At 39.1% G+C, this 16148-nt stretch overlaps 1 protein-coding gene across 2 annotated transcripts in view; it reads right to left on the bottom strand.

Annotated features, from left to right (window-relative positions):
* NCOA2 (nuclear receptor coactivator 2) overlaps positions 1-16148 on the bottom strand; it is a 180071-nt gene that overhangs the window by 105935 nt on the left and 57988 nt on the right. For both annotated transcript variants that reach the window (XM_042036497.1, XM_042036499.1), the window contains exon 2: positions 15004-15248. The gene's annotated coding sequence lies outside the window, so the exon portion shown is untranslated. The remainder of the gene's footprint in view (positions 1-15003; positions 15249-16148) is intronic.

The following is a 16148-nucleotide window of genomic DNA, read 5'->3' on the forward strand; positions in this document are numbered from 1 at the left end:
TAAGCTTATTAGCTGTAAGTGGTCACGTCTACAAACATGGGAAGGGTTGGTGCTTGGTGCCAATCAGCTTTCACTAATCTGCACCCTACCAGTGATCCCACTGCTCCTCAGGATTGACTGTCAGGAGGTCAAAGTCATTCCCTGAGCCAACAGAGGCACAAATGTCATGTTCCTGTCTCCGTCTCTTCTGCTGAAGGCATGTATCGACCTAACTCCCATGTCTTATGGAAAATGAATGTGTCTAGTTACTTCTTTGATTTTGAAGGTATTTGTTATGTCACAGACATTGTGCAAAGCCAGTGATCCTCACAGCTTAGGTGAGGAAAGAGAAAATTTCTCTCAGGAGATCACACACCTCGGGAATGGAGATCTGTGGAGTTCCTCACTCATTTACAAATGAAGAGAATCAAATTCAACACTTTCTTGTAACAAATATTTCACCTTGATTTTAATACTTTTTGTGGGAAAAAATCTAAACCTGAACCTTGTCTACACTTCCACTAGCAACTTAAATGTATCAAGAAAAAATGTTCTTTTAGCTAGATCAGTATGGGCAAATTATTGCTTTTATCCTACAATTACACAGCCAGCACTTAGCTTGGTGAGCAGCATGAAAATAGCTGTTATACTACATACTATAACTATATTCTATGTATTACTTTATTTGTAATGATTATACAATGGTTTATTGACAACTTAAAAATAATATATCTCAATATCCAAAATACTCTTGTGACAATAGCTCACTTGCAGAAACCTAAATATTACTGGTACAGCTGTGATGATGCCCTCCTGCCACACTAATTTCAAGCCCGGGTTAAACCAGGTAAGTACTGACACAGGTGAGCAGTACCTCAATATAGGACAACAAGGAAAGATTCCACCAGGTGTGGAAAGTTGTCTTCTGGAGGCAGAAAAAGCCCACCACTTTACTCGAATCTGTATGCAAGGTGTGGTCTAAGAAATGACAGCTTTTGTCAGTTACTCTTTCAGAGCACATACAAAGGAAAACTAAATTAGTTATTTAGATAACACTAAAAGGAAACTAAGCTTACCCTTATTGCACACAGGCGTTTCACCTACTTACCAAAGGGTAGATAGGAACTTTTTGTGCCACTCATAATGGAAACCTTCGTACTCAGCTTTGAGCAATACTAGAAGAGTAATTTTAACTATTTTATTTCCAGAAATGATTAGGAAATATGAGCAGCTGTCTTACACTGTGGCAAGAAATAATGATCAGAATTAAAAGAAGAATATGCAGGCATTATAAAGCACAGGTCACAGTGTTACAGGTTTAATATACCCCCCAGTTTGGTTGATGTGTTAATATGTTTTACATTTTAAAGCAGCACACAGGGTATTCATCAGGTAACTATAATTGTTGAGGATATTTCAGGTACTGGAATACAAAACTAGTTATTTACATAATAGCTGTGAAAATTGCACATCCTTCAATTAGATTTCTATTTTAATCAGTGAAACTGTGGTAATAATCCCGTAATATTTCAGTAATGTTTCAATAATAACATAACATTTCAGTAATAATGTTTCAATACCTTTTTATACTTCAAAAATAGTAAGAATATAACTAGAAAAAATTCAGAATATTCTGAAAATCACTTTCTTTCCCAAGTATGAAACCCACCTCTTTAATTCATTTCCCTTTCTACTTCATATATTAAGAATAATCTTTTTCTATAGAGTTGTTTTTGGTTTTTGCATTTCACAAGTACAACAAATTCAGAATACCTCTATGAAGTTGGTACTTATGAGGCAGAGAGCTGACAATAACTGCCCCTATTTTCAGGTGGAACAGCTGTCATGCAAAGAAGCCCCAATTCATTAAAGTCATGAACACAACAGACAACCACCTCCAATGAAAAATTATGCTACTACCTTTAGATTAAGGTTACTCAATTACATTTTAATAAGGTCTGTGGGGTAACCCTGCCAACCCACTATCTCTGGCAGAGGCCACTGTAACATCCCCAGCCCAAGCTCCACAGGAAGCACAGGGCAGCACTGTGGCCATGAGCCCCCTCTGAAGAGCTGGGACATAACAGGTCCAGGCAAATTTTGAGTGCAACTCAAACCAGGTGATCTGAAAGCTGCTCATCTATAAAAGTGGGATTTTTAACTGACTTAAAGTTTGTTTTGGTGGTGGGTTTTTTTGTGTGTGAGGGGGGTTATAAAACTGTTGAAGGAATTAATCTACGAGAGTGTGTGCTGTTTGACATTTGAGGAGAGTAGTTTTCATTTCACTGTATTTTAACAACCGGAAAAGTTTCGAAATCTTGTGTGACCAGATCAAACTCATGTAGTAGCAGTCATCGAGCCGTTTAAGTGCCTTAAAGCTTGCAGCAGCAGCTCTTTGCTGCAGGTACAGGCATGGCTAAAATGAACACAATTCATCTCCAAAAAGAAATGGAATTACACCCAGCAGTCTATGTACAGTGCAAGCTTCAGCATGATTTAAAAGAAAAAAAAGCAAACCCAACCAACCACGCTTTATCAGTATTTGAAAATTCTCCCTTCCTCCAAAGAGCATTTTCCAGCATCTTATTTAGCTTACTACCATATGCTTGCAATTTCTCCTCTCCGTAGAAGTCATTCTAAAAAACCAAAGGAAAATTTTTGTGAACCACAAATATAATAAAATAACCCCCTCCGTGAAATGGTCTAAAAAGCTTGGATTGCTTCTGCTCCACCTCCCCACATCTGGCACTCGCATCAGATTACAGGCCAGAAGGCACCACAGAGAGACGGAAAAGGAGATAGTGGCTGGATCGTAACTAGAAGGAAGCATGCCTTCTATAAGTCGCTCTTTTCCCAAATGCCGATACGGCAAGCGTGATAAAAAAAACAATTGTGGGAGAAGTCTGCACACGTACATACACAAAACACACAAACATCTGAAAGGCAGTGAATTACACAAAATATGCTCAGATGACTTCAGAACTATCACTCTGGGCCAGAAGTGCAACTGGGCTTCTGATTTTGTAACTGACAAAATTTACAGGAAATGGGCAATCATTGGTTTCTAATTCACAACACTTTCACTTCTTCTAATTTGCCATGTATTTCATAGGCATAACAAAACCTAAAGCCACTGAATTATGCCACAGTACTGTCAAATAATATTGATTGGTCTTTTTGAAGTTTAAATTTTGCAAACTTAAAACTCAACCAGGAAGATGCATGAATCTACACAAGGATCCAAGGAGCTGGTTGGAAGTGTTGTTTCCCAGACCTCTCCCTGGAACCACATTCTCCTCATCCCTTCAAGCCCACATCAGCAGCACAACGGCATAAAAACTTTCACTGAGTCTTTCAAGCTTAGCAATAAATCTACTGCAGTCTGAATTATTGAAATTATTCAGACTGTTCAAATGATTTTTTTGTTCCAAATGGACTTGGCACGCTGGTCAGGAACTCGTTGACTCAAACACGAGCAACAAAAGTGGAATTCTTCTTGCTAAGCTAATTGATGGCTCTACAAAAATAAAACGCAACTGCATATTCAAAAGTTTCAAAGACACGCTGTATTAGAGTTGCAGAGCGCCTTCCCCTCAGTGCCTGCTGTAATATGATCATAATTGCTGTGAAAGGGCGAGAGACCGACTATACGTTAAATCCTGCCATCTGTAGGTGCTTTACACAGTTCCATTTGCTGCTGCCGGGTCAAAAGTTTACCCTATTTTCGCTTGCTCATAACCAATCACACAAGTCTCTGCTATGCGTAATCTTTGACCTACTCTCAAAGCAATTTTTGTATTATAGAGTCATATGATTACACTGAAAAAACCCACACATTTTATTAAGAATACACTTCTTGTTGGTTAGCTTTATAATTATTATTATTTCCATATTCAGTAAGCGTACTGTACCGACCTCGTTCTTCCCGGTTAACTCCCTTGGAGCACAATCATAGAGCCATGAATTCTCCAGCATTTCTGGCTAGTTGCAATCCAGAACCACATGCAAAACAGAGCTGGAAAGCATTCACAATATCTGTCATTTTAAAAGTAAGGGGAAAGAACTGCTCGATTTGCACTAATACAGAGAGAAGGAGCTCTGTAAACATTTAAATTAATGTTCACAGTGAAATTGAAAAATGTTTCTGAAAAATAGGACTGTCAAAAGAATATCCCTATATATTTACCTTAAAGATTAAATATGCAAAAATATACTGCATGGAAGCATTTATGCTACTGATATTATTATTATTAAATATCAAGGGAACAAGTAGATCCATGAACAACAGAATTAATTAAGCCTCATCTCCCACAGATTTATACCTCCTGGTTGGTTGACTTTGGTGTCTAGAAAGGTGAAAGCTTTGAAGGAAGCTTTTCCCACAGCTGGGACATTTGTTTAAAGCCTCTCTTTTCCCATCGCTAGGATTCCCAGACAACTAATAAGATTATTTCATGCTGCAACCTTTCCCTCTGTCAGGGCACCTTTAGGTGGTTCTACCTATACTCAGCTACTTATTTTCACAAAACTTGTGGGATCTGAATTTCGAGATCAACACTGTGCCAAAAAACGTGATCAAAATCAGCAATAGGTTCAAAAGATAATGAGGGGTGTTGAAGGGATGTGTGTGCATCTACACATGTGCACAGTGTGACCTCATAAGCCTTGTTTCTATAGGAAAAGAGGCTAAAAATAAAGGAGGCTATTTGACTTTCTTACTATTTCACAGAAAGCTTACTTAGAAGGACCCAACTAAACAGCTGGCTATACTAACGGATCACTTAAAAGTAATACCGCAATAGTTAAATCCATCTTGTACATTTTGCTAGACAGCTTTTAAAGAAAAACAGACACAAAGGCCCATTTAACTTGTAATAGGAGACACAAATAGATACTTTTCCACAGATATGTATTTTACTGTAATCTATGAATTGTGATAGATTTGTGATGTTATAAATTATTTTTAATCTAGCATTTATACAAGTGTGTTCAGTCTTCAAGAATATAAACACAAGTCAGCACTTGCATGAATAGTTACATTGCTCCATTTCACATTTGACTCTTAGTTGCTAAACCTTTTGTAAATGTAACAAGAGAACATAAACCAGCCCTTGCCACTGCGATCAGTGAAGTAATACAAACCAGAGAATAGTCAATCAAATAACAGCATTAAGCCACTTCCAAGCAGGTAATAAAATATGTTCACATACAAAATGCTAATAGTTATGAAGTCAAATCATTTACTAAGAGACAGAATAAAAATTACCCCAAATAAATAAATCAAGATGTAGATTTTAAGGCAACACCAGTCTGCCATCTCAACTCTTTGGTACAGCAAAGACCATAGGACTTAGCAGCTCTTACAGCAAAGATCAAGACCTTAGATGTGCAAGCACATCTCTTTAGAATGCTATACATGAAGTCTTATATTACTTCCATAAGCTGATCAGTTTAAGTCAACGAGATGTTTGGAAAACAGAAAAAGTTACAGATAACATTTCATTTCTCATAGAGAAATAAATAAAAACCAAAGTAAAACAGGAATCAATATTTTAAAGGAATGAAAGAGGTTTATCTAACTCGGAAACATGCTGGCATATGCCAGGCATTAGCTATTAGATATTAGACAAAATTCTATACAACGAGATGTTTATTATACATATTCAATTCATAAATACCAAAAAACAAATAAACTGTGTGCACATATATACACAGCATTCAGACATCTGTTAACAGGACTGATAACACCTATGATCCAGGCCAGGAACAAGTGAATAGTCTTTCGCCCAGGGGAAAGCAAGATGGATGCTGTTACAGGAAACCTACTCCACTCAGCTATCAGCAGCAAAATGAACAGTGGAAAAAGCCCAGTATAAAAGAAGAAACAAAGGCAACAGAACTGACTCTTAAGAACACAAAGGGGAAGGCTGAAGGTACCCAAACGTATCTACAACATGTCTCAACACAGGGAAATTTTTCACCTTGGCAGAAAAGTCTGATCTAGAGCAGAGCTCAAACAACTGGAGCAACAACTCATCAGGAGATAAAAAGACTGAAGTGAAGTTGAGAATTTGGGAAACCTGACTCGAACCCCAATGTGATCCAGTAGCATGGAAGTGCTAGAAAGCCACTCAAGTGTTTTTATGTAAGTTTGTACATCTTTTCTAATTTTCCTACAATGCAAAAAGTGATTTTAGAAAGTTTGCAACTGAGCATGAATTTATATTACTCTTTATATTACTGGGGTAATTTGGAGAGTTCAACACCAATCTTGGTAATGAGGTTAGTTGAATCATGTGGGCCCCATTCCTGCTAAGGAGAAACAATCTGCTCCCAGCAAAGAGATCTTTCATGCTGGAGCCAGAAACTTTACAGGAACCTGATGAGGCTCGGGAATTTACAAGTACCAGGATTTTATGTAGGTCCACAGAGCAGTATCATGAGGGATCTGTGGTGCAGAATTTTTTCTTTCAGTTTTACTTAAGAACAACAATTCTGCTATACAATTAGAGACCAGGCCAATTGCAGTAACTCCTTACAATAATGCATATATTTCCGTTTGACTGTATTGGAATTAAGCGATCCAGATTATTTGTATAAATACACATACACAAAAGCAACAAGTTTCTTCTACCATCAGCTGAGTGAATTATAGTAAATTGAGATCTTAAAGATACCACCCAATTTGCACATGATTTTTCTACTTTTTCATTTTCACCTGAACCATTTTCATTAGTACAAGAGCCTAATGATTTCCTACGTGTGAAAATTCTTAAAACAATGAATCTGAAAAAATACAAAAGTTTAAAAAATTATAAATCATATAAAAATCTAAATCTTCATTTAGTATTTAACCGTTATGATGATAAAAACACACAACCAAGTGTGGAGAAAATTGTTAGAAGCACTTGCTTTAGGTGATCTGCACAGATTAAAAAGGTATTCCATGCTCTCATGTAATGGATATGCTTATTATCTCAGAATAATAAAAATTTGATAGACTACCACTGCATGACAATGAAGAGTACACATACAACTTTATACATTTTATTAATATTATTATTGTTTTATATATATACAGAGCTTTCCATCTTCCCATATTCTTTTCGAGTTTAATAGTTACAGTCTCAAAATAATCTTGCAGTTCTCCTAGAAGGCAATATAAAACAGTAATACCAAAATCCACTCAAAAATTAGTATTTGACTTCTCATATGGCAATTAGAAGTTTGAATTTGAATTACTTCATATGCAAATAAGGTGCTTTTTATATGGTATAGGAGCTTGTAATTGATAAGGGCATTTTTAATGAAGTGTTTTAAAGGATGTGGTTTTCTATTAAAAGAGGTCACTTATTACAAGGAGTTGGCAATTCTGTTTCAGCGGCTGGATGCAGGACCTCCCACCAGCTAATTCTCAGAGACTTCACTTCCTAGTCCCTGGGGTAGTCACCAACCTGGCCAGCCTGCACATGCCACAAGTAGCCATCCTAGAAATATTATCAAGATGTTATCATGGAAAGAAAGCCAAACCACAGGAGAAGGGAGACTCCTCCAGTCCCTCAGAGCCAGCCCTCTAAACTGGATTGTGGCAAGCCTCCAACGCAGTCCAGTTGCTGGGCAGCATTTGCTGCAGCAAAGCTGCTCTCCATCTCCTTTGGTAAAAAGCAGAGCAGATGGAAATTTCCTGTAGGCTGGTCTTGGCCCAGAGACCACTGTTTGGACGATACTCCTCCACGAATAAGAGCAATCCATTCATTGCAACAAACTGACTGGCCCTACTGTCCTCTTTTACAACACAGCTCGGTCCAATCCCTTCAGTCAGTGATAAAACACAGCGCAATTTCATCGCCTGTGCCTGGGTAGGAACTACGCCATGAAGGAAAATACGGCCATGTCACGCTAAGCAAAGAAACACGAGTAACTCTGGCAAGCACCTAAGATAAGGCTTTTCTGAATGACTGAAGGTAATGTTATATTGATGTTATGATAAATTATTACCTACAGACACAGAGCAAGCAGACACAGCAGCAGAAGCTGTGCAACCATCCTCTTCAGAGTGGCAGCTGTATGTTCTTAACACCATTGGAAGATAAGAATAGAAAATAAATCCTTTATACAATTAAAAATGTTATGAACCTGTTGTTTCCTCAAAGGTTCCAAATTTTACTTGGAATGAAAGAAACATTTCAATATATGTAACAACCATGGATTTTCTACAAAATTCAACGGATTTCTCACTTTCTTTGGTCTTCCCTTGTCTGTCCAGCTACATCATAGCTAAAACACTAGGGAGCTCAAAGCAGAACTCTGTCCTGATTTCTGTTCCCTTTGGAATCACTGGTGTACGTATCTTGTTTGTTACACAGAGGCTGTTAAGACTGCTTTTCAAAACTCCATTCAAGCATGAGTCAAGGTTCTGGTCATTGATGTAGCTTTTCTGGTTGTTCCAGTGACAACAAAATGAGTTTGCCAGCTATTCCTGATGAAATGAAAACCTTGGGACAGGATGAAATAGTCCTTTAAAGGAAAAAAGACAAAAGGTGGTCACTATGAATTTATGATATTCCACTATTCATCTGATAGTTGAAGAAGAAAGCTAGGAAAGGGAAGGGAAATGTTCTATATTATGTTTAGAACAGAGAAGTCTTTGTTGAGCTTTGCCTAAAGTTTTCTCACAGGGTTTTGCAAAATGCAGTGCCACCTACCACATGAAGAAAAGGTTCACTCTCAGTCACCATATGCAGCCAGTGTTGCAGCTCCATTTCCTGCAGTGCTTCCCTACAGAAAACCTCCTGGGTGAGCAAACTTTCCCTGGAAAGGCTCCTCAATGGCCCTTTCCAGCAAGCAGAGTATATAGGGAATATTCAGTAGGTATTTTCTGTTCAAGTGCATGATATCAGCAGAGACAGAGTGCGACAAGCCTTGTCTGGATGAAAAGTTAGGGCTCTCCTCAAAGGCTCCCCAGGCAACCTAAAGCATATTTAAACCGACCCAAGAGTGTACAGGAACAGAAGAGGAACTCTTTCTTATCCTTTTGTTCTCATGCTTTTCTGTCACACTAAGTGCATGAGTAGAGTCAAAGGCAGGACGGGTGAATTAACTCAGAAAAAAGCTGTCCAAAAAAGCTGAGCAATCAGTCCTCAAAAAATTAATGATAAAAGACTTTGAATAAAGCCAATTTGTAATGGAATGTAAGAAGGGAAGTCCCTAAAGAGAAGAACTGTCTACCAGCTCTGCAGCAGGTTTTGCTGCCCCATGCAGTTTACCATGGCAAGACGCCAACTTGGCAAGACTCACTCTTCTCCAAGGAGCCTGGCAGGGTGCCAGCCACACTCACAGGTCTCATTGCTGCTGCCAAGCTCAAGGGGCAACTGAAGACCCTCTTCTGTGAATCTGCAGATCTGGTTATGACTGGGGATATTTGTGTTTCAAAATGTTCTTAACCAAGTCAAGCTCCCTCTGTGTTTATACAGTGACTGAACAGGCGAAACAGAATACTTAACCCAGCTAGAGAAATGAGCCACAGATTGTTAATTATATGGCTATTTGCACTTTGACTGGAAGAGGAAGTAAGCTGGTTATAACTACTTTGGGCTTTACTCCTGTAACTGCATTGAAACCACATTTATGACAGCTGAAACTATGCAATTTTATATAAACGTAGGCACTTCCTGTTTTTGAAACAAGCCATGGTCTGCTTGCCCTTACCTCACAGTAACGTCACTGGAACCAGAATGTATTAAATGTGCTCAGTTTTACTGACTTTATGATCTCATTTTGCTAATTATCTTTAAATGTGTAGATAAAATGCATATTTTGGACTACTGCTGACAAGCATATCTATTCCTAGAACCTAGCTGTACTCTTTAGGCATTAGGAGACACATGTTTTTCATGCGTGAGACTGAAATGCCCAGCTATCACTACATTGTGCTCAGTCCCTGGTGAGTGGCCATGGTCACTCTCAGATGAGGAGGCAGGTGCGTCACACTCCCCTGGCAGGCAGGCTGCATTCTGAACTACACATGCAGGGAGACCTAACTTTTTCCATTCAATATGCAGTATTTCAAGTAATTTGTAATAGCAGCATTATTATTTTACACAGTGTAGTGTGCATTCTTCATTGTGGCAAGTATATGTTTAATTTTATAGACACACTGAGTGTGGGGAGTAACCACGGCCTTACTGGCATAAATTGAAGAAAATCACAATTTGAGAAGAAGATAATTTTGAAAATATTATTTAACAACCCTAATAGGCAGGAGCATGTTTCCTCTCCTTTTTCTCTCATTTTTCTTATTTATGTTAATTGGAACTCACAAACCAAACTTCTGCAATGAGCACAATTACGTAAATCAGCACTCTTGCTTTTCCAGTACAGTCATTTTCCTACAAGATTACAGAAGGAAGACTGATCCTACTGTTCAACTGGAAAGCAAATGGATATCCAGTAATTCCTGATGATAAAATGTGATAATTCTTACCAAAAACCCACACACACCCCACTTAATTTACAGTGTATTCCTTCAGATTTAGTTCAGGACATACTGCTTGAGAGTCAGGTATCCCTATAAATCCAAGATATTTACAGCCAAGATAGCCAAAATCCTTAACAAAGAGAAAGGGCAGCATTTCCACCACCTTTGTTTTGCTCTCCAAGACCACAGTCTCTTACTTCAGACAATTAGACCCCACCCTTTAGCTTTAAGAACTCACCAGCTTCACAGGGCTAACAGAGTGAACAATTACAGACCTCTTAGACTCACACTGTAAGAAGATTAAATAAAAATTCAGTTTAAAAGTCCTAGTGCAAAAACCTTCAACTAGAGGAAACACTAAAGCTAAAATTTCAAATTCAATTACACCTGATTGATTGATTTCTCTCAACTTTAAAAGTAAAGACAGTACACAGTCAAGCTCAGGCATTTCTTGAAAACACTTCCCGTGGTTGCCTTCTCATTCAAGGCATGGTTTTGAAAGCAACTTACAACTACAAGAGGCTGGTCCTGCCATTCCTCTCTTCCAGGCCATCTTCAGCGGAGACATTTGTCCAACGGAAGTTCGAAGAGGTCAAGAGCCAGCCAAGTGACTCAACCAAAAATGCAGCGAGCTGACCTCTGGTTTGGCTCCCTGAGCCAGCTCAGCCCAGAGCTGTGGCTGCAGCGGCGCTGGCACAAGTGAGAGGGGGTGACACCTCAGCACAGAGGGTGCAAGCCACACTTCTGGAAGCCCTTACACCAACACTAACTGCCATGATGCCACATTTGTGGCATCTCCACAAACACTGGCCCCACGTTCAGCCCCTAACCTCCAAACAAGAGAGGACACAAAAATCCAATTCATGGTATCCATCTAGAGCTGCCCAGATTAAAGAGACTCACTGAACTACAGAGTCTCCACTCATCTTCTGACTTTTTTTTTGACTGAAGCCTACTGTTTCTACATAGAAGTGCTCAAGTCCAGATCTTTTCAAACTTATTTCCCAAAGTAATGTGAGCATTTCTAATAAGGAAAAGAAAAAAAGGACTTAATGAAGGCAACCCAGATTAGCTAAATGACACATCATAATGGAACAATTCTGCTGTTAAAGACCATGCAGATGTTACGACGGAGGCAAAGAAAGCCTTTCTTTAGCTACAGCACAGCTGCTGCATACAACTTCAAAAAGACTTGGCACAGGATTTCAGCCACAAAACTTTCCCCTCACTTCATTTCATGAACATCAACTGCAGCTTCAGTGAGCTGCACCAAGGACAAAACCGACACATGGGGAGTTTGCAACATCTTAGCAGCAGTGGGGCAGCTTTTTGCACTGCCAGTCCTCACACGCACACTCAGAAAACTTGACTATATATCTCCACTCCTCCTCAGCCCAGCAATCCCTCAAAAGCAATGACATCCCATGCTGCTGTCCCTCCTATTTATACCACCATTATCTTCTACTTTAAAGAAGACAAACAAATCACTACATACTTAACAAATATTAAAGCTTAAAAACCAGCTGTAATAAACAGATCATTTCCTTTACTTTTTAGGTAACATTAGAAGGTATTATCAACTTCCATTCATATCCCTCATACACTAAGCTACTCTGAATAGACACGCTGACCACGAAGTTGAAAATGTCATAGCTTACAATCACATTGAATGCACATGCTTAATGCCAGTCTTGTATTTTCCATGTAATATATGTACCACAAAGAAAGTATATATTCACTGTCTAAATTCAAAGTCCAGCTTTCCCCTTCAAATATGTCAAAGTCTTACAGCCATTTATAGGTAGTACATAGGAAGAACTTGCATTGATTTTATAATATTTAACAGTAAAGCACACAGAAATTAACATGATCTGCATTACATTTGTGATTTCCTTTCAGTGATGGTAGTGTTAGGAGATGTACATGAGAATTTAAACTGCTTTAAGACGCATGTATGTGTATGAGATTAAATTAAAACATTTCTGACTCATGGGAGCAAAATCTTGGAAAAACTGTATTTAATTTTCCCCTTTTTTCTTCTCTTATTATTCATATTACATCAGCTTGTTGACTCTATGACATTCTTAGACATCTACCATATAGAAGTCATAAACTGCTTTGTCACCTACGATACTTCTCCCACAAGAATTAGTCCAAATGAGAAAACAGCAGTAGGAGCAACTAAAATACTATTAATATTTAAACTTCATAAGTAAAACAGACTAGAAAAAAAATGCAGAAATAAAGAAATAGAAACCCTAGAAATGCACTGGAAGAGGATTTTTTTCTAAAAACTGCTCAACTACTTCACCACCGAGAACTTGATACAAAGCTGGAAACCCACAACTTTAAAGACTATTAGTAATATTGATTAAAAACAGTGAAGAAAACTCATTAAACCAAAGGCAAATCTTGAAATACTAGAAACATGAACCACGGTATTACTGTATTCATAAAAACAAAACATTTCAACATGACCTACTTTAATAATAGTAAAAAAAGTAAAGAATATGGGCTCTAACCCTGACTCTACTGATCTTATAAAACACCATCTACTTTTCAGAATTAGCAACAGACTCATGAAATTGAACCAATTTGTTCAACAGATGTTTCAGCTGACTCAGGGAAATTTTACTTTTCTATTGTAGAAATAGAGTGAGCTGAGTAAAATTCCACTCTTATTAGCAGCAATCGAAGTATATTAGCTCATAATTAGCTGCCATTTCCATTCCCTCTTTCTTTGACATAACAGAAAACATTTTCCACACCGGATTAGCTGTGACACTGAAATAAAAGTAGGCGCATTGATGAAAACAAGTCAGCCTCCTCCTCTCCCCTCCCGCCCCTGTTTTATGGGATACGCAGGAACGGCAGAGTTTTTATTTTCCTTGGCGTTCCTCTCTCACATTAGCTGATAATCTCCCCGTGTAGCTGTGCCAGTGCCTGCCCTGCAGGCCCACAACACCCCTGCTGTTCCAGTCCCGTGCTTTCCTCCAGTGGGCTCCGCGAATGGTGCGATCCTTTCATAATGTGTGCTATTGCATCAGTCTAATTGCAACATAATTCTCAATGCTCTAGGTAAAGCAAATAATTTCATTTTTAACTTCTGCTCATAAAATGCCGACTGCTTCCCTGCTGCCCCCACCACCTTTTTTTGTTTATTTTCAAAGATTTAAAGAAAGACTTGCACACTGCATAGCAGTAGTCAAACAAAAATACCTCATGTTTTCTTAGAAAGCAGCACTTAAAAATATTGCTCAACACCTAAAGCATTAGTGCAGCCTTTCACAGAGCTGTATGTAGTAGATCCCCTGTGAGCAGGCTGGAAGGGGAATGTACATTCTTATTCTGTGTATTTAATATAATATTAAGCCATTATAAAAGCTTCATAGTTTTTTACTCTCTCTCTTGCTCTCTTCCCTGCAATAGGGAGTAACAGCTTATCTGGCAAACACACTCACTATGTTTCTAGGCACTGAAGACTTGGTTAATTCATAAAATCTGATCTAATGTTAGATATTTTGCATTTAGGTTAGCTAAGTTGAAACAATATTTAGCTTAACCATGCCTTGGCCAAAATTCTCTGTTATCTACTGATTACAGCAGCATTGTAGCTAGCTATGGACATCACACTGGGAAAATACAAATCCCATGCCTGAGGAAATGCAGATGAAATTCTGACTCCAAGCCATTCTGATAGTGAGCATTACAAACACCGTCTACTTAGTATCTGATACAATAACCAGGCACAAGAGTCATGTGCCTGCAATGAATGATGAATTTACATGTAATTTTGATTTTATGCACATATATTATCCGAGCTGACATCACCAAAAAATGCTGTGCTTCTTGCACCCCAAATCATCTGCGTGATACAAATGTCTACACTAAAACTAATCTCTAGATGCAAGCACTCAAAGGAGGAAGTACCAGAAGCTAAGTTTCAGAAAACCTAAATGTTGCCATTGTTCGCTTTTGTGACATGGTATACGTCGCAGTTATGTCATACCATTTCCACAGCACCTCTGCACCGTTCAAAAAATTACAAAATTACCACTAATCAAAACAATAATCTGTTTAACTCTTGGCATTTGGAGCATGGTCCAATACCTGATTTACTGCACACTACTCAAACTTTTTTTGGAAGACAGAACAAGTGATTTCTTTGTGAATTCAATGGTGCAGCTGAGTGCTCCATCAACATAATGGTTAGTCCTACCCTTACTCTGTTACTCCTAACTTAGAATAACTGTGTTATTCCTAGCTTCCTAACTAAAGCAGTGACAGCTTTAAGGTCAAAATGATTCTCCAGTTCTGAAGACAACTTTGTCTCCAGTTTGGCATAACTCAGACCTAATTTTTTCACAGCACTTAGCATTACATTGTGCTTTATATAGCACTTTCAAACCTCAGTCCCCGCTGCCTCACCCCCAGTTACCAGTGGTCCCTACTTTTCCAAGTAAGATCCAAAGATCTCAAGTCATCCATAAGAAAGCAAGACAGAAAGTTAGCAAAGACATGAGAAAAGCTAGGATTGAGCAACTTACCTAGCATCACCTAGGAAGTCTGCAGCACAGCCAGGAAGGGAGTCCCGCTCGCCAGGGCAGCATGCAGCTGCACAGAGCACCAGAATGGCTCCTGCCTTCTGCAATCCCCTGCCTCGTCCACCACGTACGTCCTGACTTCTGCTGGAAGTGAGGCAGGGGTACTCCAGAGAACAGTCTTCTCCAATGCATCAACCAGATTCATTCCCAGAGCAAGTCCATCCTGTGCATGGAACGGAGCAGGGGTCCTGTGGGGAAAAAAACCAGCACATCAGCATGTGATTCAATACAATTAAATTGAGGAGCTTCCTCACAAGGGGCCTAACAAAAGAGATTTGCAAAGATAAGCTCAGTTTTGGCAATCCTTGACTTGGACACTGCCACACAAGAAAAATGTTTGCATTCACCACTTCTAGAAATAAGAAATTCAGACATCAGACATTACCAAGCTGACACCTACAAAAAACAGCAGTTGGGTTGAAATCTTTAGATGTACCGTGCAGCTTTTGTGGGAAAGTAATAGTAAACTGGTTGCAAATGTGAAATGATTCTCTGCATGGAAATTAGCCATAGGTGATGATTGAAAACATTCTCAAGGAGCTTCTACTGAAATCAAAGACTGTTTACTTAATATTCAAGATCTCTGGACCTTCCAGGACAAACTTCTCTGCCTGTTTTCCTCAAGCCATATCCTCTGGCCCATGTTGATTCAAGCCCTGGTCCTTCTTCATTCCTCCCTTCAGCACCCCTGCCAAGTGTCTCCTTACTCTGCTCCCCAAGGGTTTTCATCTCTCCCAGCTCAGTCACTTCCAGGCTTGGCTAGCAGTGCCACACTGTCCCCTTGACTCCCCCTTCTTCCTTCATTCCCTAATATTAACTCTCACTCTCCTGCCGGGTCTGCCTCCCCTGTTCACAGTCTAGGGCATTTTGGGGCCAGGACCACACTAGGGTCCCACACATCTCATTGTCCCATGGGTTTGCTTCTGGCTCTCAGGCACCAGGCTACAAATCCAGCCTCTCCCTCCTGTTCCAGGCCACACAGCTCTCACATGTCCAAGACACCACGCAAGATCTGTCATTTCTTAAAAAAGTTACAGTTTGTTTCAATCTGAGAATTTTGCAGTGCTGACAAAGCCATGACTCGAAAT

Source organism: Corvus kubaryi, unplaced genomic scaffold, assembly GCF_017639235.1.
Source record: "Corvus kubaryi isolate FWS band 111438036 unplaced genomic scaffold, C.kubaryi_AGA036_p1.0 37385, whole genome shotgun sequence".
Lineage (NCBI taxonomy): Eukaryota > Metazoa > Chordata > Aves > Passeriformes > Corvidae > Corvus > Corvus kubaryi.